General features: G+C 39.3%; 1 pseudogene; it reads right to left on the reverse strand.

Moving 5' to 3' along the window:
- Nucleotides 1-6,257: 6,257 nt before the first annotated feature.
- The window catches only part of LOC139713392 (uncharacterized), a 53,618-nt pseudogene continuing 32,604 nt past the window's right edge, over nucleotides 6,258-27,271 (reverse strand).

Consider the following 27,271-nt stretch of genomic DNA (forward strand, 5'->3'; position numbering starts at 1 on the left):
AAACACTTTGGAGTTCCACTGATGATATTCAAAATGTGACTATCGTCTAGAAAAATGTATAGGTCCTTACATGAAATGATGAAAGGGCGGATTGAGAAAGAGAGAGGGAGGAGGGGGGAGGGGGATAGATGACTTCTTATAATTATCCATGGCATTAGATATTTCAGATGCAATTATTTGTGATAAAGACGTGTACTGATCTGGACGCTGCAAAATCTTGTGCAAGCTATGTAAAACGCTAAACGGTAAAACGCATATTGTGACTATATGTCGTCCATTTTGGATTTAGCTCATACATGTAGCTCTATAAACATGTACGGAACATAATATTATGTTCTTTGAAGTCAGAGAAAAATCATATTTAAAAAAAAGAACATGGGTCTGATATCTTTAGAGTGATCTCTTAAAATGAAGCAAATTTGGCACAAATTTGATGAAAACAGGACATAAGAAAAAAGTTGGGGAACTTTAAATGTTCTTGTGCTTACTAATTCAAAACACCAATACGGATCATAGTCTTATCTATATTCAAATTAGGTTACGTGAAGATGCCATTGCCTCGCCAAATCTTCTTTTTTCACTTGCACAGGGACTGCAAATCTTCATTAAGTTTTCTCTCTTGAAGTGGTATTGTTCAAATGAAGAAATACATTTTTTCTCTTCACATTATACTGGAGTCGGCGATTGTGACTTTATTGGGAAATGATTATTACCAGAATTCTAAATCTCTGTCCTCCATTGTTTCTACGTACTGTTAATATATGCACAAAGGTATGAAGAAATAGCTACATCGTCACCTCAGCATAGTTCGAGCAAGAGAAAAACGAAAAGCTCGACAATACTGGGATTATAATAACTCAAACGTCAAAAACGAAACACACTGAATGCTTCCTGCAGTGTTAGCTTCGACTCTAAATTCATGTCTTTAAAACTTCATTTCTCAATGGGAAGTTATCAACGAGTAAGAATCTGTAATTCATCAGTAGGTATGCCTTCTCCGGGATGATCATTGTTGGTGATCATTACAATGACTTACTTCGCGTTCTGGCTGATAAAGCTGTGCGACGCGGGAAGAGCCGTGGTGCGGGGGCACGGGCGCTGCCCGGCTGGAGCCAGCGAGCAGCAGACAGGCTAGAAAGCAGATTAGCGGTGAGAATTTCATGGTCTTCCTTCGATCTCTCCCACACTGTCCACAAATCTTTTCACCTGTCACAGGTTTCTCAGACTCTTGACACAAGCCCTTCAGGGTCAGACTAACGAATCCAGGCAGTTTTGGAATAAAAACTGCCAAATGCGCTGAAGTATTCAATTCCAAACTAACCTGGCAATATATACGTGAATTATTCTGTGGAGCTTAACAGGTAACTCTTTTTTTTTGTGGTCCAAAACTCCATTATGATATGAACTCCATTATGATTTTGTAAGATCTTTTTGTGTATTTTTTTTTCCTGTTGATCACTGAGCCATGACTTTTATCATACAATAAGCACGAAGAAGAGAAGCTGATAAAATACTCCAAATAATAGAAGCTGTTTGCCTGCGATTCGCTTAAATGGACTGTCACACTCTGTGTGTAGAAGTTGCTCTATCGGCTGTCGCAAAATGATTGAATTGTGATAAAAAAATGGCTTTAATAATAATGATTATGACAATGGCATGATCTTAAATACACAGAGGACTAAACTCTAGGAACGTCCTTGTCCGCCGCTTACCTGTACACCCTGGTTGCTTTCAACAATTGCCTTCTGAAGTTCAGTTACGCTCAATATTGAAGATCCACTGTCAAAATATGTGTGTGTAAATGAAATTAAAAAAAAAAACGTGTGTGTGTGTGTGTGTTAGTGTGTTATTGCTGATAGACTTGCATTTTGATAATGGGTTTAGATATATGTACTGTGACTATGAAACAAGAAAAAAAAATAATACAAGTATAATATGTTAATAAGACAGTGAGTTCGATTTATATATACGAAAAAGTAAGATAGCATGCATAGGTCAAATAATATTCCTTCATCACTTTTTTCACCAAGCGCAGTTGAACATTTTTTTCTAATAATATCTAGTCACTTCAAAAAATAACAGAAAAAGCAATTCACTTTGGTATTACAGTACTATGTAACAGAATAATTCGTGTAACAAAGGTAACAATTACTTGAGACATACGTTTTGTTTGACATGAAATTAGGTTAGTACAGGAAAATTATCAAAAAATGAAGTATATACATAAAAAACCCCTCAACCCCGCAAAAACAAAATAAAACAAACTACACTGTATTCTCCCTAACCACTCTTCCTAAATAACAACATACAACCAAATAACAAACTATCTGCTTGCCTATGTACACACACACACACACATACACACACATTACATATATACATATATATATATATATATATATATATATATATATATATATATACATACATAATACACACATACACACACACACACACATATGTGCGCATATGTGTTTATATACATAAAACATGTACCATAATTAATCAGCAAAGGAAAATCACATCAGACACAATGTAACTGCACAAATGTAGGTCCCACTTCACTTCATTTCACACATTTTCAAGGGGGGGGGGGGAGGGAATGCCTATTATATCACAATTTCAATTAACCCTAACATACAAAAAGGCACACACAAACGCATACAATAAAACACACATACGTACATCAATAATCATGCTCACATACCCACATGATGCAATGAAAAGTATGAAATGTTGAATTTTTTTAATCTATGCAGGTTAAGAATGTATAATTTATTTCAGGATATATTTTACTACAATAGGGCAGATACATCTGAAAGCAAAGGTAGTTAAATGGTCTCAAAACATAAAGAACATCTGAAAAAAACTTATTGCAATGTCATTATTATCCAAAAAGCATTACATACATTGCACTTTATAAGAGCACTGAGGAACTTAGAATAAATTTGTACAAAATGTCAGCATAGCGAACTCGGGATATCAATATTGAAAAGGGTGTGGTAATTTAAACCAAAATGAATTTACGCATCAAGTATATGAAGCCAAACACTGCTTTATTAGTTCTTTTTGTGATGGGTTCTTGTGGAAGGAATACATTTCAAAGGCAATTCCATCATCACAAATGTAATATTTAGAGATATTTTTTTTTTTGTGTTGAAAGAGATTAGTAGATGATGAAACAACAGCAACATGGTAACCACCCCCCCCCCCCCCCCCTTGATGCCTTATTAGAATGATTGACACAATGCACAAACAAAGAAGGCTGACACTGGCGGAGAAAGGTGAAATTTGGCTGGGGAAGAAAATGAAACAACGGGGTGATCTTATGTATGGTAATTAATGCTCCTCTGCTCATTCCGGACACAATTTTTGAGATTTACTCTTCCAAAGGCTTATGGCTAAATGCCAGCACTCAAATGAGTTACAATAACTGATCATTTAAAGAAGCTCTTGTAAATGAGCAATCAAATGAGTTACAATAACAGAGCTACGCAATTCATCATCCTGCTACAAGTCACTCAAAGGACAGTGAGGTACAGATGTCAAAATCTTGCTAACACAGCCAAGTTCACAATAAGTCCACAAAAGTACACACATCAAAGTCATTTCTTGTTTCAATTATATATATACACACTCAGGCTTGTGTAATATATTACGATGAAAGACTTTCGGTAAGTTAGACTTCAACAATGACACTGCAATCTCCATTTTTGCAAAAGCTTGGCATATGAAGAAGCAGGTCTCACTATTGGCAAACTGTATTGACATTAGATCAGACTCTTATTGCATTTTGATGTACGTAATCTCCCTACTCTTAGTTCTTCTATCAAATCATAGCTTTTGTCTAAACAGAAAGAAAGAGAAAAAAAAGTAAGAGTACAATATTCTTAAGAAAGGCCATTATTTACTTCAGAGCATAGTTTTTGATCATAGAATTGTTCTCTTTTTTCTGGAAAGGTTTCAGAAACTTTGGTCGTTTCTTTATGTGATATGATATAAATCCAAATTCTCATGGAGTTGTAGCACTTTGCCTCAATGATCTAAATCCCAAAATATTTCAGAAAAAACAATTTCAGTTACCATTATACAAGTACTAGATAATGAGTTTTTGTTCATGACAAAATCTAACAATCACCTAGAAGTTAACACTGTGACTTCTCTGAGACTAGTAAAAAAAAAATGAAAACAATCACAAGTGCAATGAGTCTTTGCTCTGAAATCAGTGAATAAAAATGGATGCTGATAATCAAACTGTACATCTATACATCCAAGAGATCACAAAAGCCTATGCACAAATCGTAAGTCAGTACAGAACATAAAGTTTTTGTACATGATTGCATGCGATAGCACAAATCTACCTGATGAAAGACAGGAGTGGATTATCACAGACACAACCTATCAGAACTGATTACTCAACTGAATTCATCTAACATAAGAAAAGCCACAATAGCATTTCAGCACACTCTCAGCCATGCCTACAAGCCACATTATGCTGCAATTTTCATTTCAAGTTATGAATACTCAATTCCTTCTGCCTCAATCTGAGATAAATCAGCATTTAAACATTGGCTAGTTGTGACTCTCTACATTTCACCACACTCTGGCATACATGTACCTATGTCATGATAGAAGTTATAAGAAAAATGCCAAAATCACATTTCAGTACCTTCTGAGCTATGTCAATGTGCCACATTACTTTCTGATTTTAAAAGTTACGAATATTCACGTCCTGCCTGATATCACCTAAATCAGCGATGATACATTTGCTACTATCAGCCACTAATTCATCAGTTCTGTATTTTACTACCTATCTCCAAATCACAACGGCGCTAAATATCATGGATGGTTTTGGCATGGGCTTGGACCACAGACAAGAGTCTGAGGAAAGGGACAAGATTTCAGTCTTTCACATCATTCAAGAAAAACTCCATTTGTACTAAAAGTTCGCTTAACAAATGTAGTAAACTCTGACTACAATATATGCCACAAACAGTGGCATATTTATTAAATTTGTATAGAAAGTAGGAATGCTTCGTAAGTCTAAAGTCTTGTGTGTTTCCATTGGCTGTGCATTATATCTGTTGCAAATCACTGAGGTACATTATGATGTGTTATTCAAGTCATGTCTATTTTGACAGCAACACCATCCTCCAAATCATATTGTGCTAGAGTTGTAACAATTAGGCAAACTTGTAAAGGGAAGGAAGGTAATACATCATGACAAACTGCTTTCATGATACTCCTACTTACAATACAGGATTCCGTTGCACTTACATCTATAAACCATTGGAGAATTTTCAGGCAACACCTCTATCACCTTTTCTAACTGGCACAATGGATTGCAACTATTATTATCATAATGTGAAATCAAGCTCTGCTTTGACATTCCTTAAATTTGTAATTTTCTGTTCAATTTTTATGAAATTTTTAATGTTTTTCGTTTGACATCACTGTTCTTATCATATTCTATTCGAACATAGGGTGGAGTTTCCTTGTTTTTTAAATCAATAGTTCACAACAAAATAGATTCCATATTTGTCACAAACTCATTACACTGCATGCTGACTAACATTGTGAATGACAATCAGTTTTCATCCATACTTTTAAGTAAGAAAAAGAAAAGAATAAAAAAGAACAATTTGAAACACAAATGGAGTCTATGATCAAAGTGATGCATACTCCACATTCAAAAATTAGGCATAAAGAATCATAGAAATATTGGATAGTTTGTCAAAAATGTATGGCACAAGAAATGATTTGTTTGTTCTGTGTAATACAAAGCAGAATCTGATTCTTATCCCTTTATGCATATGAAACATATTGTTCAGCATCTGACTTTTAATTTATGCTCCTTAACGAAATAACACTGCCATGTATGTCTAAATTACATGATGCTATGTTTTGTGATGACATTTGTTTGCTTGTTTGTTTGTCTGTATGCAAAACTAGTCAAAAAGTTAAGCATAGATTTCAATGTAATTATCAGGACAAGTCTGTTGTGATCCACATCCCAAAACAAAACAAAACAAAACAAAACAAAACAAAACAAAACAAAACAAAACAAAACAGAATAGAACAAACAAGCAAACATAGCCGGTTGAAAAACAGTAAAAACCAGGAGAAAAAGAAACTAACTGCAAAATAAGAGCGTCATATTTTGCAACAACATGTCAGATAGCTGTTTTTTGTAACTGGATCATATTACGAATAAGTCTTTTTGAACTCAGCAATGACTGACAATTTCTCCTCGATGGCCAGATGCCCAATATGCTTTCAGAAATCCGGAATGAAGATACAAAGATACAGGCTTACATGTATCTGGATTACATTATATCTGTGATAATGCGAAATTGAAACATTATAGAACTTGGTATGGTAAACAGCATAGATAAAACAACATGTGAAAATATGCTTTCAATCTTCCTTTCTAATAGTGTACAATGAAAAAAAAAAATCAGTTGACAGTGTATTGTCACTCTGAGTAATGTGTAAGGTATATTGAGAACATATGTGATTAAACAGCACATCACATATTACACATTTCATCTTCCCACAAGAGTGCTCTCTATTGGTTTATCCTGTGACAGCATGCTTGACCGGCCTCTTCTTGGGCCCAAAGGCATCGCCGGACTTGGACCCTCCCAGGCCGCTGCCCCGGATGACGTCCTCAAAGTGGGCCGTGTCGAAGTAGACCTTAGCGATGCTGTCGAGAAGCTGCTCTACCTTGTCCGGGAACTCAGACATCAGGTCCTGGTCTTCCTTCTTTGCTGGGGCGTCCGTCTCGATGGGGAGGGCCGTCTTCGACTTGGACGACCAGCCCACCCAGTTCTTGAGGGTGTTCAGCATGAAATCAACCATCTCGTACTCGTTGGATTGACGGCTGATGTCGCCTTTGACGGAGGAGAAGGCCTCAATAACGATCGTCAGGAACATGTTGATCAAGATGAAGGTGATGGTGACCATGTAGAAGAAGAAGAGAATCGGCCCCAGGTAGCGGTTGGCGTCGTGGATGGCCACAAAGTCAAACTTGCCGAGGATAGCGGTGGAGAGAGTCTCCACAGTGTACAAGAAGTCGGAGTAGTTGAAGAGCGAGCGCAAGTAGATCTGGTAGAAGGCGAGGGCGTAGGCGATGAAGAAGATTCCAAACATGATTCCAAAGTGGACGAGGTCCTTAAAGCAGCTGCGGATCGTGCTGGAGAGGAGGCCAATGCGGCGGTTGAACCGAAGCAGCTTGATGAACTTCAGCGTGCCTATGAAGACGATGATGGCGAGCAAGTAGGTGAGGATTTCGTTCAAGTAGGCCACGTGCTGCAGGTTGATCCTCTCTGCCCCTTTTCTATCCGTGAACCTCGAAAGGAGGCTCTCTGTGGCGTACAAGCGATAGAAGTAAATCACCGTGGCCCCTATGGCACAGCCAATGATGACCCACTCCCCAAAGTTCCACAGGGACTTGAAGTAGACGCGCACCCCTTCTCTCCTCATGTTGTTCAGTTCACGGAAGATGAAGAAGACCACAAAGCCTAGGAAGAGAATCTCGCAGGCAAGGCGCACCGCTCCGAACCCCTGGGCATAGTTGTAGAGGCGTATGATGTTGATGTGGTAGTTGGTCTCCACCCCGCCTGTCGGGAGAAACTCAGCAAGGAGAGTGATGACACCGAAAAGGTTCACCTGAGCGTTGTAGGTGGCCATTTCGACGAAGACAGCACGCGTGTAACGGTCAAGCCACGCCTCCTTATAGAGCTGACTCAGTCGAGCCTGCGTGGCGGTCAACCCTCCATTAAGCCTCGCCACGTAGCCGCCGCCCAAGTAGAAGCCATGCCGACCCAGATACGGATAGCTGTCAATCTCTGATGACTCCGTGTAGTTGTACTCGCTGCGATCGATTGTGGCGTTGTTGTACGGTGTCCATCCTGCTCCGTAGTCCTCATTGTCCTCGGCGCGGACTGAATAGCTCACTGTGCAGTTGTGAATCTTTCCCTCAAACTCCTTCACCACCTGGCAAAGCCCTGGTAGGGACAATATTGACAGGAATATACACCTTGACACTACAGGGCATGGACAAATGTCATTTTGTTGATGTCTCAAGAATGCAAAGTACGGACAAAAAGGCCTCAATGTACGCCCATTGCTTTGATATCCTCCCTACAATGGTTTGTTTTGAAAGATAGATGTGTGCTTACTTTTTATCAACAATGCAAGAAGCACAATCAGTTTTTCTCATTACAACAGAGATAGATAAACTGAGCACTTAAGTACTAGGAAATCAATCTTCGTCTTTAAGGGATCAGTATAAAGTCAACAGAACCAGCCGGGAACAACACCCAAATCAAGATGAAGTGACAATGGCATCATTTCAAACATTCATTGACACACTCCCAGTAACTGACATTTGGAACATGGCAAATGGGTAAGCATGGGTTGATGCAATAGCACCCTCTTGAATCTTGAGTCCATTACCCTTTAAACAGTGTCTTTGAAATTGCATTGATTGAGGCGAATTAAGGTCATTTATTTGGCAAAATAAAACACAAAGTAAATCACATGGGCATTTACAATTAGAGCCAGGCAACCTTGGGAGCATGTTGTGTTTGTATTAGGTTGCATGTAGATGAAAGTAGTGTACATTTGCACCATTTAGTAACCTATCCTCAAACTTACCATGCTTGATCCGGAGTTGTCTGAGAACAGCAAAGCCGATGATGTAGGCATTCTGGTCAGCCAGGAAACCTTCCACCTCTGGGTCCGGCTCGCCGTTGTACCATGTTTGCGGGAAGATAGCAGGGATGAATGTCTGCTCCAACCACACCCAGAAGGTATGGTGGCTGTTGACCTGGGAATCATGTGAAAGGTATACATTTTGATATATTGTATGGGTTCATCAAATACTGTATGTCCACAAAAAAATTACAATGGGACCCTCCACAATGATAACTTAAAAAATAGTGAATCAATCCAAATACAATTTCAGGGTATGAAACCATAACGTATAACCCACGTCTTGCAGAAAACCCCATCCGATTTGCTTAAGTGGTCAAAGACAATGAGGATTTTTGTAGAGCATGGCAGGTATCCCTTCCCTCCAAGTTCTTTTTCATTGTGCTCACACATGAATATACAGTTCCAAGAACATCCAATTGCTAAACTTGGAAATAACAACATCCACAACATGCTTCACAATGATTCACATTTCTCTACGACCACTTAACCAAATTGAATGGGGTTTTTCTGCAAAATATGGCTAAGATGTAAATATTTCAAGACCCTGGAATAGCATTCAGATAGTCGAATAACACTGGAAGTTTTCAATATGAATATCTGATTGTAATTTTTTTTTTTTTTTACATACTGCATATGCAGGTTCTATCCGTTTATATGTAACAAGGTAACTGTCACGGTTTTTAGGTCCTCGTGACAGTAAGAGACAGGGGCGAGTGGGGAGAAGTCCTCATCACAGAAGATTAATCAGTGTTCTATAATCTCACGTTTAACAATATTTTGGGGAGGTAATTGTAAGTCTTGAGACAAGGTCAAGGAATCGATCACATCCTTCCCTCATTTAGTGACACAAACCCTTTAGAGGGAACATTCTGCATGTTTGCCCCCCACCCCAGTCATCATCTTATGTTCATATTATACACATCAGTCACATAAATCAACATACACCTGTAGCCCTATGAAGGAGATCAGTAAGAGACAAGGGCGAGTGGGGGGAAGTCCCTGATCTCACATGCACCTCAGGATAGCACAGTGGTAAAGGAAGCCCTTTATCAGGGTAGTTCTGAGGTGGGTAATGCCTAACTCAAAAGAAATGTCAGCCTTGCATATCATCCAATTCAATTTAATGCCACTTGGTTATATAATCCTTTCTTTTTTCAAACACTGAGTTTTGCTTGACACATATAGTGATTGATGTTGTGAATGAAATATTCATTGCAAATTTTAGACACAGGTCAGCATTGGCCCTGATTGTGAGAAAGCCAGTGAACTTTTGACTTTTGACCTCTGACCTCTGACCTCTGACCATTTAGAGATGAGCACACAGGAAAGAACAAAATAATGACACATGATGTACAAACAAGAGACTGGATGAAAACTTTGCATTTGAGACATTTGTATCAGATACAGGATGAAATGGTATCAACTGCATAACTCACTATTTTATCACAAGATTTTCAGTTTTGAATCGTAATATCAAATATCTATGAAATGGAATTAAGGGTGCCAACGCACCTTATTGAAAGAATGCACTCCGTCGCCGATCACCAGTTCGTTGGCAAAGTCTTCCTGCATGCGATACGACGAGGGGTCGGCATTCCCGTAGCTGATCATGAGCACGACCCAGAGGTAGACGACGTAGAAGAAGATCTCGCGGAAGATGGCGTACATCTTGATCTCTTTCAGACGCTTCTCTCTGGCTCGTTCCAGAGCTTCGGGGTCCGGGGGCTTGTACGGCAGACAACGTTTCTTGGTGGTCATGTGACCTGGAAGGAAGACACTGTCATATCAAATTGAAGAATCTCCAAAGAGATTAACAAAAGTAATGGAAACAATGCACACACATCAGTATAATCATCATTATCAGATATATTACTATCATATCTGACATCATCATAACAAAAACAAAAATAAGAGACAAGGTGTAACTCATTTACAGTACATATGGCATGTATTTATGTTTTACGGAAAGAATACAACACGATGGGCTGCCTGGCACGAAAAAAACCCCAACATATTTACCTAATTGCTCTGGTGCAAAAAGTCTTCTTCCTTTTACCCACATCTCAATATATCAGATCTATTAGCAATTACCTATACAGAGAATTATAATTGTTGATACAGATTCAATGGCAAAATTAATTCTTTTCCTTTGAATCCACACAAAGAACCGACAATGAGGCATTTAAACTTACTACACTGCACACTTCACAACTTCCATTTGTCACAGGGAGACAGTATCAGGGAATCAAATAACACCTCAGTGAACCTTTTGAGGCAGGTGACGTTATATGAGCTGAACATAGCCACATGACTTGAATCTGAAACCAACCCTAAAACCACAGAGTATACAGCACCAAGTGATGATGTCACAGTCTTTTGTTATGGCTTAGAGTGGAACCAGATACAAGAATGGTCTAACCCGTTCCTCCCGCAATTCTCCAAGCACCTTCAATGCCCCAAAATGAGATTCTTTTTGCAGTTCGACAGAGAATGGACAGGTTGGTAATCCACCTATTCAACGGCAGTCAAGCGGTGCATATATATCCCTTTCCACAGTCAACTACATGTGTCATCGAACAACGAAAATATCTATCAGGCGTAAGGTGTGAAAAGAGTATGCGCTGATGGGCTCACAGACTGTTTTGTTATACACAAAAGACCAAGTAAATGGGGTCAGCAAAGTCAAATATCTACCGAGCTCACCCTTGGATCACTGTGTACATCTTTATATTAGTTTTACCACGAAACAAGCGCACACTTCATTGGAAAAAGTCAAATAATACTGCGATAAACGCAGTTTTCATACAGAAAGAAAACAGATATTGATTGAAGAAATTCTGATCTGTCTATTAAAACCAATTGTCTGTGCAGCAAAACACGGATTGATATGAATTTAGGCCAGGAATGCAGGAACTCCTGCATACATTTTGGGAACCTGGTATACCAAGTTCCCGTATATCAGTTGACGCCACGGGAACCTGGTATATCAGGATCCCGTTAAGGAACGGGCTAATAGTAACAATAGTGTTCAAAGATAGTTGGGGCAGGTGAAGTTGTCTGGAACCAGTTTCCATGGCAATGAATGCCTATGACAGCACACTTTGGTACTCTACATAACTTCACCTGAATCTACCGCTGCAGCTTTACATCTACATCCACACATCTCCATGCTACACAGTGTGATCTTGCATGATTACATACGACACCTTTATATTCCCTTAAAAAAACTAGCATATGCACCCCTGCACAAATTCAGGGCCCCATTCTATCAAAAGATATAATCGATTATAAATTTCCTTACCCCACCCAGGTTGCCAAAGACTTACCATAGAAATCAACTATATTGTAATCAATTATAACTCTTCGTAAAACAGGGCCCATATCTATTACCTACAACTTGACTAACTGTGACATGTCCACACATACTTTCATTGTACACATTTATATTCACACATCCATGTACTCACATACATATATCTATGCCAGGCCCTTATAATCAACACAGACATCTATCCCTAAATTTTAAGGATGGCCTACTTGACACAAGCACCAACACTTTCAAAACATAGTGTATGTACAGTGTCATACACATTATACAAACACCTGCACCTCAATTGACACAGATATCAAATACGACACCAGTGGATTCAAACAGGCACGACATACTTGTCAAAAGCACCAATATCGACATTTCTATGCATCTACAATTATATGATATTCATGTCTACCGCATCACCAACAGTGACAACGATACTTAGTGTAACTAATTAGTGTAATTATCATGAATATATCTGCCCATACCTATATTTCAACCGTGGTGTATCTACAGCTATACATATATACCATGGTGTATCTACAGCTATACATATATCTGTAGCTACACCTATACATCTTCATCTCCTTTAGATATGAACACATTACACTCCTTCCTCTGTTTATGGCCTCACCCGACACCGTGTGCAAGTACTCCTCATCGGGGTTGAGGTCAAATTCCTCCTCGTCCTCCTCGATGTCGGAATCATCATCGGCATTGGGGCTCTTGATGATGCAGGCTACAAACACAGCAATCAACAGGATCTAGCGGGAGAGAGAGAGATAGAGAAAAAAAAAAACACATTACATCCACTGTGACATGTTCAGTGCAGACAGCCTACAGACGGATCATGGCCCTCCAAGATCCCTACACGGATGATTTCATTCGTCTCACTTCAACTTTGCTGATCTTCCTGATTGAAATATTGTTGCTTAATTCTCTTATCATCTTCTCACATGTGAAGAAATTGTTTGTTTCACATAAAAAAAAAATATAAAGAAAAAGAAAAGAAGACTATTAACCAAGGAGTGAATATATTAGAAGGTACTGGAAAGCAAACTCGCAAAACATCCAAACGATTGTTCTGTGATGCCGGGAGTAAAGTTGTTCACTGCACATCAAGAGTGATCGTGCCCTACTTTTATAGTAATGGTGGACCTTGCTAGCATATCTGGTATCAGCCAAGGATCGCGGACTTGCAGTACGCCGAATGATCTCTATGTAACCAAGTATGGCCCGTACAATTGAAGGACTTGATCACAAAACAGGTTTTCTCCATTTTTGAAATATTTGTGATTAAAGCTGCTAAAGACAAACAAAATGATAAGAAAATTCAGGACATTTCTACTTACCTACTCATAATATTCCTTGTTATGTTAAAAGTGAGGTATCACTGGGAAGGTTATGTTTTGCTCTATCTGAAGATGGACTTACTCTTAAAGATAAAAAAATGGCACTTTGCCCATTGTGCTAACAAACTCTGATCACTGGTTCTGTGAGTGCGCAGAGCATTTGCGTGTGGAGCAAAGTCCGCCATCACTAAGGGCACTCCAACGTCTCCTCATGATCAGCAACAATTTACAAAGTCAGCTCTTATACAGACAGTGAGTACATCACCTCTTTAAGAGCAAATACATGATATACTGTATGCGCTATATATTCAGAGAGACTAAGTTTTTGCAAATCAACACTCTGACAATTTCGTGAGTGGTTAAATTTGTGATTGAGGAATACAGTAGTTAACAGAGAAAGGTGTGCGTGCATGTCACACTCATGGTGGAATCAGACAGAGTTAGTATTTTTGCATGTTTTTAAATTTGCAAGTAGCACCCGATTGGCGAAATTTGTGAAAATAAACACCTTGCAAAATATTCGGCGCATACAGTACTCTGTCTTATACACCTTTTATACTGCGCATGACTTTTAGCTCGCTTCTGAAGCGAGCTAACTTTAGCTCGGACTAAGTCGTTTTATACTGCCAATCTCGACCACCAAAGGTAGACCAGACCTATCGCCCCCCCCCCTACTCCCCATTAGCCTGCTGTCCTTCCCACAAGCACGAAAATTCAAAGACAGTTTTCATGCATACTTAGCATACTTACGAGTACGAATTCAGTTCCGTTGTTATACATTACTGGCGATATTCAACCAGTCATCGGCATATATAATAGTGTACGTCCTGCACCGGTCTATTTTTTTTTTTTTTTTTTTATTTTTTGCTACCTCAAAGAGTTCACTGAGAGTTTTACCGAACAGCGAACAGTGACAGCATAAAATACTACACCAGTGCATGCGATGCGTAATACACAGCACGCCGGTGGCAACAGTACACTCGTACAGCAGTAAACGTACGATTTGCAATCCGGAAGCACCGTACACACTTTCCGGTCACGGGTCAGTGAATTTAGCTCAAGCTAACTCGAGAAACCTTTTATACTGAAGTTAGCTCGGACCTGAAGCAGACCTGATCTCCCCCCCAGAGCGGGCTGACTTTAGCTTGGGCTAACTATTTTTCGACCTTTTATACTGAGATTTAGCTCGCTTCAGGTCCGTACCTGAAGCGGACCTGATCTCCCCCCCAGAGCGGGCTGACTTTAGCTTGGGCTAACTATTTTTCGACCTTTTATACTGAGAGTTAGCTCGCTTCAGGTCCGTACCTGAAGCGAGCTAACACCCAGTATAAAAGGGGTATTAGAGACAAGGAGATTGATTCCCTTGAATGTGACATGCACACATACATTTTTTCTATTCAAATTTGAATCCACAATCGTAACACTAACCACTTGCGAAATTGTCTGGAAGTCTCAATTTGCGAAAAATTAGACTTGCTAAAAAATATGGCATACAGAGCAAAGCATATTCATATTTAATTAACTCCACCAAGAAGGTTATGTTTTTGTTGGTGCTGGTTTGTTTGTTTGTCTGTGTGCTGTATAATGCAACAAGTTTTGAATGGATTTACATGAAACTTGCAGGGAAAGTTGATAATAGACTAAATTTTGGTAGTGATCCAGGAATTTTCATGAACTTTTGAAGGCATTTTCATCTTTTGGCAAAAAGGGTCAATGAACTTGGGAGTTCAAGCTGCGGGTACCTGAGGTTTGCATACGTGCACTACAGTGCGTCGCTGCTCGAGGCGCCACACAGCATGCAGGAAGCTGATGAGGTACACAAAGGCTTCTTTATCACTGGGATATTGAACGATTTTCAGCATGCATGTATCGATGGAAATGTGGTGGAGGTCTGCGCTTTCCGAGTGCTTTTCTATTTTTAATTTTTTTTCCCCTTGTGAGTCACCATACCTTGATGGGCTGCGTGAAGAATATGCCAACGATGAAGGTGGTGAAGAGCGATGCCAGCCACTCCCGGACGGTCAGGTCGCCGAACTGGATGCCGTAGAAGACCACCACCGTGGTGGCGGCCGCCGTGCTCAGGATGACGAGGAGCCAGGCGACGATGACGCACCACCAAGGGAAGGAGAACTTCTTGCGCCGCTTGGGTGTGTCCGGCTGGATCAATACCTGACAGTGTGCGAGAGAAGAGGTAGACGTGTATGTGTGTGTGCAGGGTCTAGGGCAATTACCCCCTAGGCAATTACCCCGGACCTTTCCCTTAACACTAACCCTAATAATAATCCTGAACATAATCCTAACCCTAACCCAAACTCTAACCCTAAACCTAACCTTAACCCTAATCGTTACTCTAACCTTATCACTAACCAGTATTTAGCTTGATGCGGTATGTGCAAGTGTGTGTGTGTGTGTGTGTGTGTGCATGTGTGTGTAACACTAGTCATCAATTATAGAGTACCGAAGTGATAATTTCACAATCTTTTTGTCATAGCTGGGGTTAGAACTAATTAAAGTGCTCGCATTCCCACTTAGGCCAAGGAGGCTGTTCAGAACCAGTTTCCACGGTGATGAATGATTACGACATCACACTGTGGCACTTTATTCACAAGTCCTGACTCTGTAAAAAAATAGACGACACCAGTGAGCTCTCCACTTTGATCACCATCTAAATTCTAATCTAAATTGTCACATTTAATGGCACCGTATACAGACACACACACACACCTTCTTTTCTCCTCAGTTGATGATGGCTCACGACTGAATACATATATCATTCACAATATTGCAATAACATGAAAGACAGGAAGCTAGTCGGCTGTAACTCTACACCCTGAAAGAAACAAAAAGATTATGCTACTCACAACAAGTAAAAAACAAACAAAGAAACAAACAAAGAATCAACATTTTGTAGCTTGGAATGCTCTCTTCTAAATTTGAGTCTAGCATGCCTCCTGCTTTCATTATTGTCTTCAGTCCAGGTGGTGTGTATAATGTCGCTGGGGCGACAAGACCTTGTATCTGAATTTTTCATGAAAAAAACTTTTTTTGATTAATGGTCAAATAAAGGGTTAAGTGATGTCCTGACCAAATCCCAACTCTCTTACTCCAAAAATAAAGCCACCACGGCATGTCAAAGGAAAGGCTATCCCATTCGCTATAGAGCTTTGGTCGTCATGTTTTTTGGCTCTCCTGGACATTTTGAAAATACTAGGTCCTGTCGCCCCAGCAACGATAAGTGCCTCACCCTAACTGTACTTTGGTCGCTGATTGGCACTCCAGCTGGCATGTTTTGTAGCCCGATTGGCATAGACATATGGAAATTCATTGTCATTGTGGTTCTAGGGATTACCAAATACCTCCGGTCCTCATCATGCCAGCCTTGGCCTTCCTGTTGGACTGAGGCACATTGCTACACCGAGTGGGCATACTAACTTTACAAGTAAGTTAAAGGGATGGTGTAGTTTTGGTTGAGACCTGGGTCCCGTTACATAAAACTTGGCATCAGTAACAACTGCCGCATTTCTAGGACAAATTTGCTCTCAGCCAAACAGATGCAAGGATTTCAGTACCTTTTAACAAGTATCATGAACAGTTAGTTACGACAAGTTTTACGAAAAGGAGCCCAGGCTTCAGACTTCTAACTTTTTTTTTCTGGTGGAGATAATGAGAAACCTCTTATGAAATATGAAAGAGTATGTAATTTCAAGCGGAATTCCATGTTTACTTGATCAAAATTGGTTTTAAAATGACTGAGATAGCTGAACAAAGCAACACTAATAAAAGGTGGTACCCACCTGTTATTAGGATTGCTTTGATTTACTTTGTTGTTTTTTTTTTGGATATTGCAGTCATTTCCAACACAATTTTGTCAAATATGCTTTGAATTCCCATTTGAATGGTAAGCTCTGAAACATTATATAGGTGGTTTCATGGTACAGAGTTGTATCTTGCAAAAAATTGAAAGCTCAATCCTCATCTCCACCATTACTTTACCATCCTTTCTAAGTTTGGATGGATTGCTAAATGCTGATGAACAAGCTAGTTAGACTAAGCGCATGGGCACGTAAAATGTTGAGATCAACTGCCACAGTCTGTGGCACTTTTTTACCGTGGAGTCCCCAGAGCCTGGTGGTGGTTGGGAACCAGGGGAGTTGGATGAGTAGGCCGGCTGTACGGCAGTGTGCTGAAGGGCAGGGGGCTCCTCGTAAGCCCCGGGGATTGGAGGGATGACCAGGCTGGGCTCCGCCCTTGTTCCTGCCACAGGATTCGCCATCTTCTGCTTGCTCTCCTCCAGAACAATGCGGCTAGGGGATGCCTGGAAAAAAAAAAGAAAAAGAAAGAAAGAAAAAAAAAAAAACCAACGAAAGACATTAGTTTGGTTCCTCACACCAACAAAAGTGTAACATGTAGGCCTATAGGCGACTCCTGTTAACACAGAAGTCCTTGGACTGGCATTGTTCCCTTCATTGTTTTGAAATTTTGTTAAAGCCAAACAGTAAAGTACACTCAGCAAAAAAAGAAAGTAACCACTTTTTCGAAGTCATATTTTTCATAAGAAAATTTTGATGAAAATCAATGTATTATATACCATGTTAAAGGTAATTTAATTGGCTATTAAGCTTATAGGTTAATTAAAAAGAAAACTTTATGCATGAGTGAGCACATTTCCTTTTGTCCTCCAAGGCACAAAATCAAAAATTGCAAAAATTGACATGTTTTCTTTCATTTGCAAATGCCCTTCAGAATAACATTGATAACAGAAGACCAGTTTTACACAATGAGAGACATGAATGAAATAGGAAAAATAAGTTTTTGTTCTCTTTATCTCTTTATAACCTCTAAGAAAAACAAAGTGGGAAACTTAAGGGGAAAAATAAGAATTTTCTGTCAAGTCAAACTTCAAATGGCATAGGGAATAATAAGCATAAAGATGATTAATTGAGAAGAATTTCTTCATTTATTTCTTTTAATCTAGTGATTAAAGAGTCCATGTGACAATTTCAAGAACAAAACATTATATACAATTTCTTAATTTGAAAAAAAAACCCCTCAAATTTCTACCATTTTTGTTGAATTTTTACTTCTTCACTTACTTCATTTGAATTTAGATTTGACATAAAATGCTTTATTTTCCTCCATTATTTTTAGCCTTCATTGATCTTTTGGGCTTTAGCGATATCATTGAGATCAAAGTTAATTTTTGCAACTTAATTCATGTTTCTTTTTGTGTGAAATTTGTTGTTTGTTCTTATTGTTCCATGGAAGAGCACAAACGCATGAATGACTTGCTCAGTTTTGCAATTTTTGCTTTTGTGCCTTGGAAGAGAAAAACAATGGTAATCACTCATGCGTAAAGTTTCCCTTGTTGACCTACCAGGTTGATAGCCAATCAAATCACCTTCAATATGATATATAATACAGTAGCTTTCAACCAATTATTCGATGAGAAATCTGAACTTAAAAAAGCGTTTACTTTCTTTTTTTGCTGAGTGTATATACAGATATTAAATGTGATAATTGTGGGACCTGAATTTTTACTTTGTTGTATTGAGAATTTTGTTAAAATTGTGTTGGTTACAATGGTAGTGCACTGTAGTCAGCTGGCATAGTGGTGCATATACCTCAAGATTATCGTCTATACAGAGAGAGAGATAGAAAGGAAGACACATATAAATAGATTGTGAGAGATGTATACAATAGACAGAAATGGAGAGGTAGATAGTGAAACAGATAGTGAAAGAGAAAGACATATATGAATAGATTGTGAGAGATGTATACAATAGACAGAAATGGAGAGGTAGATAGTGAAACAGATAGTGAAAGAGAAAGACACATATGAATAGATTGTGAGAGATGTATACAATAGACAGAAATGGAGAGGTAGATAGTGAAACAGATAGTGAAAGAGAAAGACACATATGAATAGATTGTGAGAGATGTATACAATAGACAGAAATGGAGAGGTAGATAGTGAAACAGATAGTGAAAGAGAAAGACACATATGAATAGATTGTGAGAGATGTATACAATAGACAGAAATGGAGAGGTAGATAGTGAAACAGATAGTGAAAGAGAAAGACACATATAAATAGATTGTGAGAGATGTATACAATAGACAGAAATGGAGAGGTAGATAGTGAAACAGATAGTGAAAGAGAAAGACACATATGAATAGATTGTGAGAGATGTATACAATAGACAGAAATGGAGAGGTAGATAGTGAAACAGATAGTGAAAGAGAAAGACACATATGAATAGATTGTGAGAGATGTATACAATAGACAGAAATGGAGAGGTAGATAGTGAAACAGATAGTGAAAGAGAAAGACACATATGAATAGATTGTGAGAGATGTATACAATAGACAGAAATGGAGAGGTAGATAGTGAAACAGATAGTGAAAGAGAAAGACACATATAAATAGATTGTGAGAGATGTATACAATAGACAGAAATGGAGAGGTAGATAGTGAAACAGATAGTGAAAGAGAAAGACACATATAAATAGATTGTGAGAGATGTATATAATAGACAGAAATGGAGAGGTAGATAGTGAAATTTATAGTGAGAGAGAGGGAGAGTGTGAGAAGAGAGAGATTTATAGATAGATAGTGAAAGAGAAAAACATAGGAAGACAGACTGTTTGAGATCTAGGACACTTACAAAATCCTCCAGCTTGGTGTAGGCCTTCTTGCGATTCTTTCGCTTGAAACGGCGTGCAGGTTTGCCAGCGAGGGCGGCCTCCTTGAGGCGGGACTGTCGCTTCTTTCGCGGTCGCGACTTCCTGAAGAACTGGACGACGAGGAGCGACACTGGGAACACAATCAAGTTGGCCTGGACACCGATGCTGATCTACAGCACAAAAGCATCAATAAAAGAAACCGTGTTTATGTCTCTAAACTTGGGTAACCGGCAAAGATGCAGTAATAACAGTAGGACCCTCTAGTAGAGCAGCAGTGGTAACACTTCAAGGGACTACCCGGGATACAGAAGACTGTATCAATATCATTGTCACACTAGAGAAGCACTCTGAGAGTGCAGATCTCTGCCAAGCAGCTAATTTCTACCAAAGATCTTGTTCTTCCATAGAGATCGATTTCCATCCATATGTATGCATGCTGAAAATCGCCCTATTTCCCTTTTGTTACGTCATCAACTTCCAGCTGCGCGGCGGGCCTCACCCTAGCAGAAACTAGAGCATGCACTTTAGTGCGCGTATGAAAACCTCAAAAATGCAGAGCTTGAACTCCGAAGTTCATTGACCCTACCTGCCAAAATATTGAAAATCCTTCATAAAACCCATAAAAATGTCTGGATCACTACCAAAATCTAATCATCTATTCCTTTTGCAATTCTCAACCTTTCCTGCAAGTTTCATCCAAATCTGTTTGCAACTTTTTGAGTTATTTTGCACACGGACAAACAAACAAACAAACAGTAATTAAAATATAACCTCCCCCCTTGGCGGAGGTAAAAACTCCTGTAAAATGTGTGCCGACAACAGCTTGGGGCGGAAGAATCGTACCTGAGCCGGAGACAGGCTGAGAGGTCCAAGGTTGATGGGGTTCTGGGCGTGGGCCGGAGGACTGACCTCATACCACATGATGTTCACCAGCATCTCCAGCCAGAGGAACATCATGCAGCAGGCTGCCCTCTGGAGGCGGGTGAAGCGGCTGCCCGGTGGGCGGGCCAGGATGGAGAACCAGAGGTGACCGTCGTTGAGGTTCCTGCGGGAGTGGTTGCTGAAGAGGTGGGAGAAGTTCTGCATCTGCTCTCGGCCAGCGACGGGAACGAGGCGATCGATCTGGTGGCAGAGATGAAAACAAGAGGGTTTAAAGCAGAGAGAGAGAGGAGACAGAGAGGAGACAGAGAGGAAAACATATAAAAAGAGACAGAGAAAAACAAAGACAAGAAGTACCATCCATTTTCTATTACTCTTCTGCATGTGATAGACCAAGTAATTGATCTTGATTGAATGGCAGGTTAGGGGATAAATTGACTTCTGACACCCCCCCCCCCCCCCCCCCCCCCCCGCAGACTCCCACATATTATCATTATCAGCAACAGTAGCAGTAGTAGCAGTAGAAATAGCAGTACCAGTAGTAGTAGTAGTACTACTACTACTACTACTACTACTACTACTACTACTACCACTACTACTTCTACTACTACTACTACTACTACTACTACTACTACTACTACCACTACCACTACTACTACCACTACCACTACCACTACCACTACTACTATTACTACTACAGTATAGTAGTAGTGGTCTAAATCTAAATGTTCAAAACACAAGGATAAGACTTGTGAGATTAGACTCTATACCTGGCCATCATCCTCGACGACAGAGAACCACTGGTTGACGATGAAGTAGAACCTCTCCCTGGTCTGAATGTCTCTGATAGCGATATACTTCAAGTACCACCCCTGCATCTTGCCCGATCCGGAGTTGTCGTGCCAAATACGCATGTAGTTCAGAGTACCAAGTGGCCTGAGATATATCAGTTAATAGGCAATTAACATCAAGCTGCAGTCATGGCATGAAACATAATTACCACATCAGACAACATAGTTGATATGAAATATAGTTGTACTGCTATAGGGTATTCATAGTCTTTTTCTTGGTTTAACTACTGTATAAGCTCTTAATTTCGTGTACAGATATTTTAGTGAATGAGGAGGTCACAGACATTTTTGAGGGATGTTGTTTTTGTGAATTGACACCGATGCTCTCTTAAATGCATTGTTACCCTTGCGCATGACATTTTTGTGTGTTGTTAAATTCGCAATCCAACTGTAATTCGCAAAATTTGTGAAAATAACAGCTTATACAGTGTAGAAATGTGTCAGCCATCCCAGCGTAGAGGTCTTTAAAAGGATATGATTTGGTCTACCATCTATCTGCATTCTGAGACACAGTGACTTGTCTGAGTAATTCTTTCCTTTTTTGTGTGAATGTTTTGTGGGGCTAGTAACACATATCAAATAACATCTCGATTAAACTTTAAAACTGGTGAACACTGGTATGTTTTTGTATGCACATTACTATAAAAGCAGAAACATTCTCAGCATGAAACTTTTGCAAGTTGGAGCTGATGGTCTTTTTTTTTTTGTGGCATGAAACTTTGACAAATCGGTGACTGGCATTCACTGCTTTGTGTGGACCAAAACTTTTGTGTGCATTTTACTTTGTTCACGAATCTTGGCTCCTTGCGAAAATCACAAAAGTTTCACGCACATGAAATTTCTGGTTTTACAGAATGTGCAACCACTACAGTGTGTGACAGCATTGTTCAAATATAATGTATGTTACAGTGTGAGAGTGAAAGAGAGAGAGAGAGAGAGAGAGATAGACGGGAAAAGCAGAACCTTGGCACAGCCATCAGGAATCTGTCGGTACCGCCACGACGGAGGACCTTTCTCTTGTCATCTTCAAACTGCCGTACCTCTGTCTCATCGTTCTCACCGGACAGAATGAAGCTGACCTGGAATTGAGGAAAATTAAAGCACAGAAAATCTTTAAAGGGAATGGAAACCCAAAGAGCAATGTGGATTGAATGAAAGCAGCAACATTAGTAGATCGCATCAGTGACAGTTTGAGGAAAATCAAACAATCGATGCAAAAGTTCAGAATTTTCAAAGTTTTGGTGTTGGAACCAATGGATGAGGAGACTACTAGAGGGTATGACGCATGCGTGGACAACAATATAAAGAAAATATAAAGACAATTCTTTTTACAAAATCACTTTTCTAGCATTACAAAAGAGCACTTGACTCACCTCTTTCAGAAAGCAAGGGGAATAATTGCTATCCTTAACATATGTCAGTATCAAGTTGATGGACTGTGTGATTTCCATGAAAAATGAATTGAAGAGAGGATAGAAGTCATAAGCTTATTATATAGGCAACAGAAGTTTCAACTTAAAGACATTATTCACCATTCGCAGATAAAACAAAAACCAAGCTTTAGTGCTTCATAATTAGTTCTAAAATGTGAGTTAGGGAGAGAAACAACCAATGAATGTAATAATGTTAATCAACATAATCAATGTTACGTATTGCTAAATATACAAAACATGAAAAATAAACATGATAAAATTGTTTCTAGAATAAACCATCTGATGGTTTATTTAGATAGATAGTGATATCTCCTCATATTTTAGGTTTCATTGCAAAAATTTTAATGGCAGGGTGTTTTGTGATACAACTGACCTACACACATGCATCAAATGTGATAACTTGATCACTGCTCCCTAATGGTTAACAGTACCTTCAAGAGATGAGATTACGCTTGAGATATGCTCTGCACAAAAGAAGGATCCTGACAATATCAACAGGTGATCAGAGAGGACACATATTACCTAATATAAAGTTAAACCACACAAAAGGTGGCAGAAAGGTACCCAACGCTTACCCCGTGTGCTGCATAATGCCTTACCTTTGAGTCGGTTCCCGCAGCCTTCCGCTGACCAGTCAAAACAAGAATCTCATAGTAGTAGTTGTGTCGTGCATTGTTGTCTGCCATTGGCGTTACTCCAAGCTGTCGTTGTAGCATGGGCAAAAATTGTACACATCTTACTTATACTGTAAAAGTGGACATTTTTGTGGTGTTGAAATTTTTGCACATTTCGCACAAGAAACTGCGCGAAAATAAAAGCATGTGAATATTTTTGTTTGCCATATGTTCCAGAAGTTGATGCCTTGATTCCACGAAATTGAAAACATGCGAAACTCATTCTACCCGGCTGAGCATGAACAATTAGTCGTGCAAAAATGTCCGCTTTTACAGTAATCAAGCTATCTTCTCAGATACCGCAGCTTACTAATAGATATTTGAGTCAAGATACGCACACACTTAATTTAAACGATGGTCCGGAATAAAAATTACATGGTGTCTCAAAAGTCTAAGTTCTAGCAGCTGCTCTTACAATTTTTCTTTCAATATTATGAAACATGCCTTCTCGTTTATGGGGGAAATATCCATGCACACAGGAAGAAAAAAATCTAATTAATAAAACTAGAACACTGCTATCCTATTCAATATTCATATCTGGAAAAGGTGGAAGAGTGAGAGATATTGTGACGGGAAAAGATATAAAGAATACTAAGAGAGGAACTTGCAAAGACTGACAGCAGCATCCTTAGTTCATATCCCTTCTCAGTTTCGGATTTCCATATCAAGAAACATAACTCACAATCTCTCAATATTTGACAAAATTGAAGCAAGCAGCAAACAAACAAAGAAACAAAACCTAGTTATATGAATACGCATTCTGAGTAAAGCCTATTCAGTTTTAAAAGTATGGTCAGAAATCTCAGACACTGAATATTTTTTGGCAAAATTATAGTTACATAAAATTACATGAAGGCTACCACAAGAAAAGAAAGCTCTCCATGAGTTTTAAGTTCTCAATGTTTTCAAGTTCACATTATTCAAATTCCTCTGATCACCTTCATTCTTTCCCCATTCAGATGTGTTCATCCATGGCACCCCAGGGCCCAGTTTTATCAAGAGATATAATTGATTTTAAATTTCCTTAATACACAGGCTGCCATAGACTTATTACAGAAATCACCTATATATAATCAATTATAACTCTTCATAAAACAGTGCCCAGATCTGATTCTTTTGTGTAACATTCTGTCTTTAAGTATTCACCCCAGCTAGTTGCCATCTTCATCCTTTGTGCTTTCATTTGTAATCTAGAGGAATATGATTCTTGCATCTTATTTGGCCTCCTCCATTCCTCTTACCTCGACTGGTTCCCCTCATTGATTTGAATATGCAAAGATGCAAATGTACTTTATGCAAATTCAATTCATTTTGCCGAACTTTGCCAAGGGCAAGCAGCCTCAGAATAAATCAGTGCACCTCGAGGACTTCAAGTCTGCTAAGACTCGTTCTGTACCTGCGTCCAACAACATGTAGCACTCCTACAATAATACATTCATCATCTATGATAGCCTTCCATGACAATTCTGTTTTATTTCTAGATGTCCATTGCATATTATTTTCTCATTACAACCAAACACTGAAAAGGGCAGGAGATGTGGCAACAGGATCATCCCACAAGACCGACACCCACAAGTCACACAGCCCATGAGTCCTACAGCCCACAAGTTCGACACTAGGCAAATCTGTATGACTCGTGGGTGTCGGCCTCGTGACGTGAACCCTGAGCAACTGCCCCAGCCCGCTGTCCCCGTTTTAAGCCCGGCCGATATATTTGCATACCTTCAGCAAATCCTTTCGGTCCTTCCGCCTGGCCCAGAGGAAGATGAAGAAGAAGATGACGTAGATGACGATGGTGGTGATGTACATCGCGACGTTCTGGAGAAATCCTGCGTTGGCAAAGATGTAGTCAAAGTCCAGCGGGGTCGGCGGCACGATCCACGTACTGGAGAAGGAGGTGAGATGGGTGCACTTGCAGTGTTGCTCGCTGTAGTCAGTGCTGGCCTCAACCTGCAAGAAACAGCATGCTAATGGGCTGAAAACCTTGTGGTTATAAGAGCCGGTAGCCATGGCAACAAATCTGAGAAATCTTTAATTTTGATTTGATTTGATATATTGATTTCTGTATCATCATTGTACAAGAACATACATGTACATGTATATATACATACATTGTTGAAGCCATAAACATCAGTTGTTAACAAACTATTTTTTCTTCGTTGCCTTTACACAATGTACAGCAGAAACGAATCAGCAATACAACCGTACAATGATTAATACAGTCTTGTCAATTTCAAACTTTTAAGATTGCTTGATTATGAATTTGCTTGATTATGAATTTGCTTGAAATGAACAGGAATGCAAAACTGGATATAAATGACATTCACACAACCTTCCACATTAGGATGGCAAAGTTACAATTATTGTAAAATTCCTGGGCAACAGCTAGCCTTATCAGAACAGACTGGTGCAATCATTTAGGTTGAACCTGCTGCAAACATCTCATCATTGCAACACAGTGTTTGAAATTTTAGTCAAATCAACAATTTGATGACATTCTTGTCATTAGAGAAAATGCTTGAGGTTATGGAATACTGTACAGCAAGAAATTTGTGGCATGAAATTTTTGTGAATTGCCACTGACATCCAATGCATTATAATATAGGCAAGAACTTTCATGTGCATATAGATTTCATGAATCTTGGCTCTTGCAAAGTTTGCAAAATTAAAATGCACATATTAATTTCTGGGGTTTTTTTTTAGTATCTAAAAAAGTAATATTCACTAATACTGATATACTGCTAAATACATATGTCTAAACTACCATAGCTCACTTTTACCCTTCAATCTTTTTGGTATCTTTTTTTAAGAATGGTAAAAAATGGAAGGAAAATATGTAAAGACAAAATGGGAAAAAAATAACAATGACAATAGAGTCAAGACTTGATAGGAGGATGAAAAGCTAGGTGTTCCACTGCCTTTTGTCAAGGCCCTCTTGCTGTATGGTTGTGAGTGAGAGGGCCTTTTGAGATCTGATTCGGATCCTTATGTTAGTCCTTTGAATTACCAACTTTTATTCCCTGAATTGGGGAGCAAAAATTGACTAATCTGCGTGTCGATCTGTCTGCCTGAGCCCGATTTGCACACAGCCAATGCATGCCATCACATACCTCCACTGGTGGTCAGTGATGCATGCTAACAGGCCAGGTGACGCCAAGATGAATGTGGGGAATGGGGAATGCACCATTCCATTTGTCAACTGGAACTGGTAAATATGACTACCGGTACTCAGTAGGGTTTGCATGTCATGAATAATAATGTGTGAAGCAGATCTCAAAAGGCCGCGCACTGTCACGTTCGGCTGGGCTCGCTTTGCTCGTCTGTTATAACTATAGCTCATACAGCGAGATGGCCTTGACAAAAGGCT

Source organism: Diadema antillarum, unplaced genomic scaffold (genome assembly GCF_040938485.1).
Source record: "Diadema antillarum isolate AM-2024a unplaced genomic scaffold, OU_Dant_1.0 seq00001956_RagTag, whole genome shotgun sequence".
Lineage (NCBI taxonomy): Eukaryota > Metazoa > Echinodermata > Echinoidea > Diadematoida > Diadematidae > Diadema > Diadema antillarum.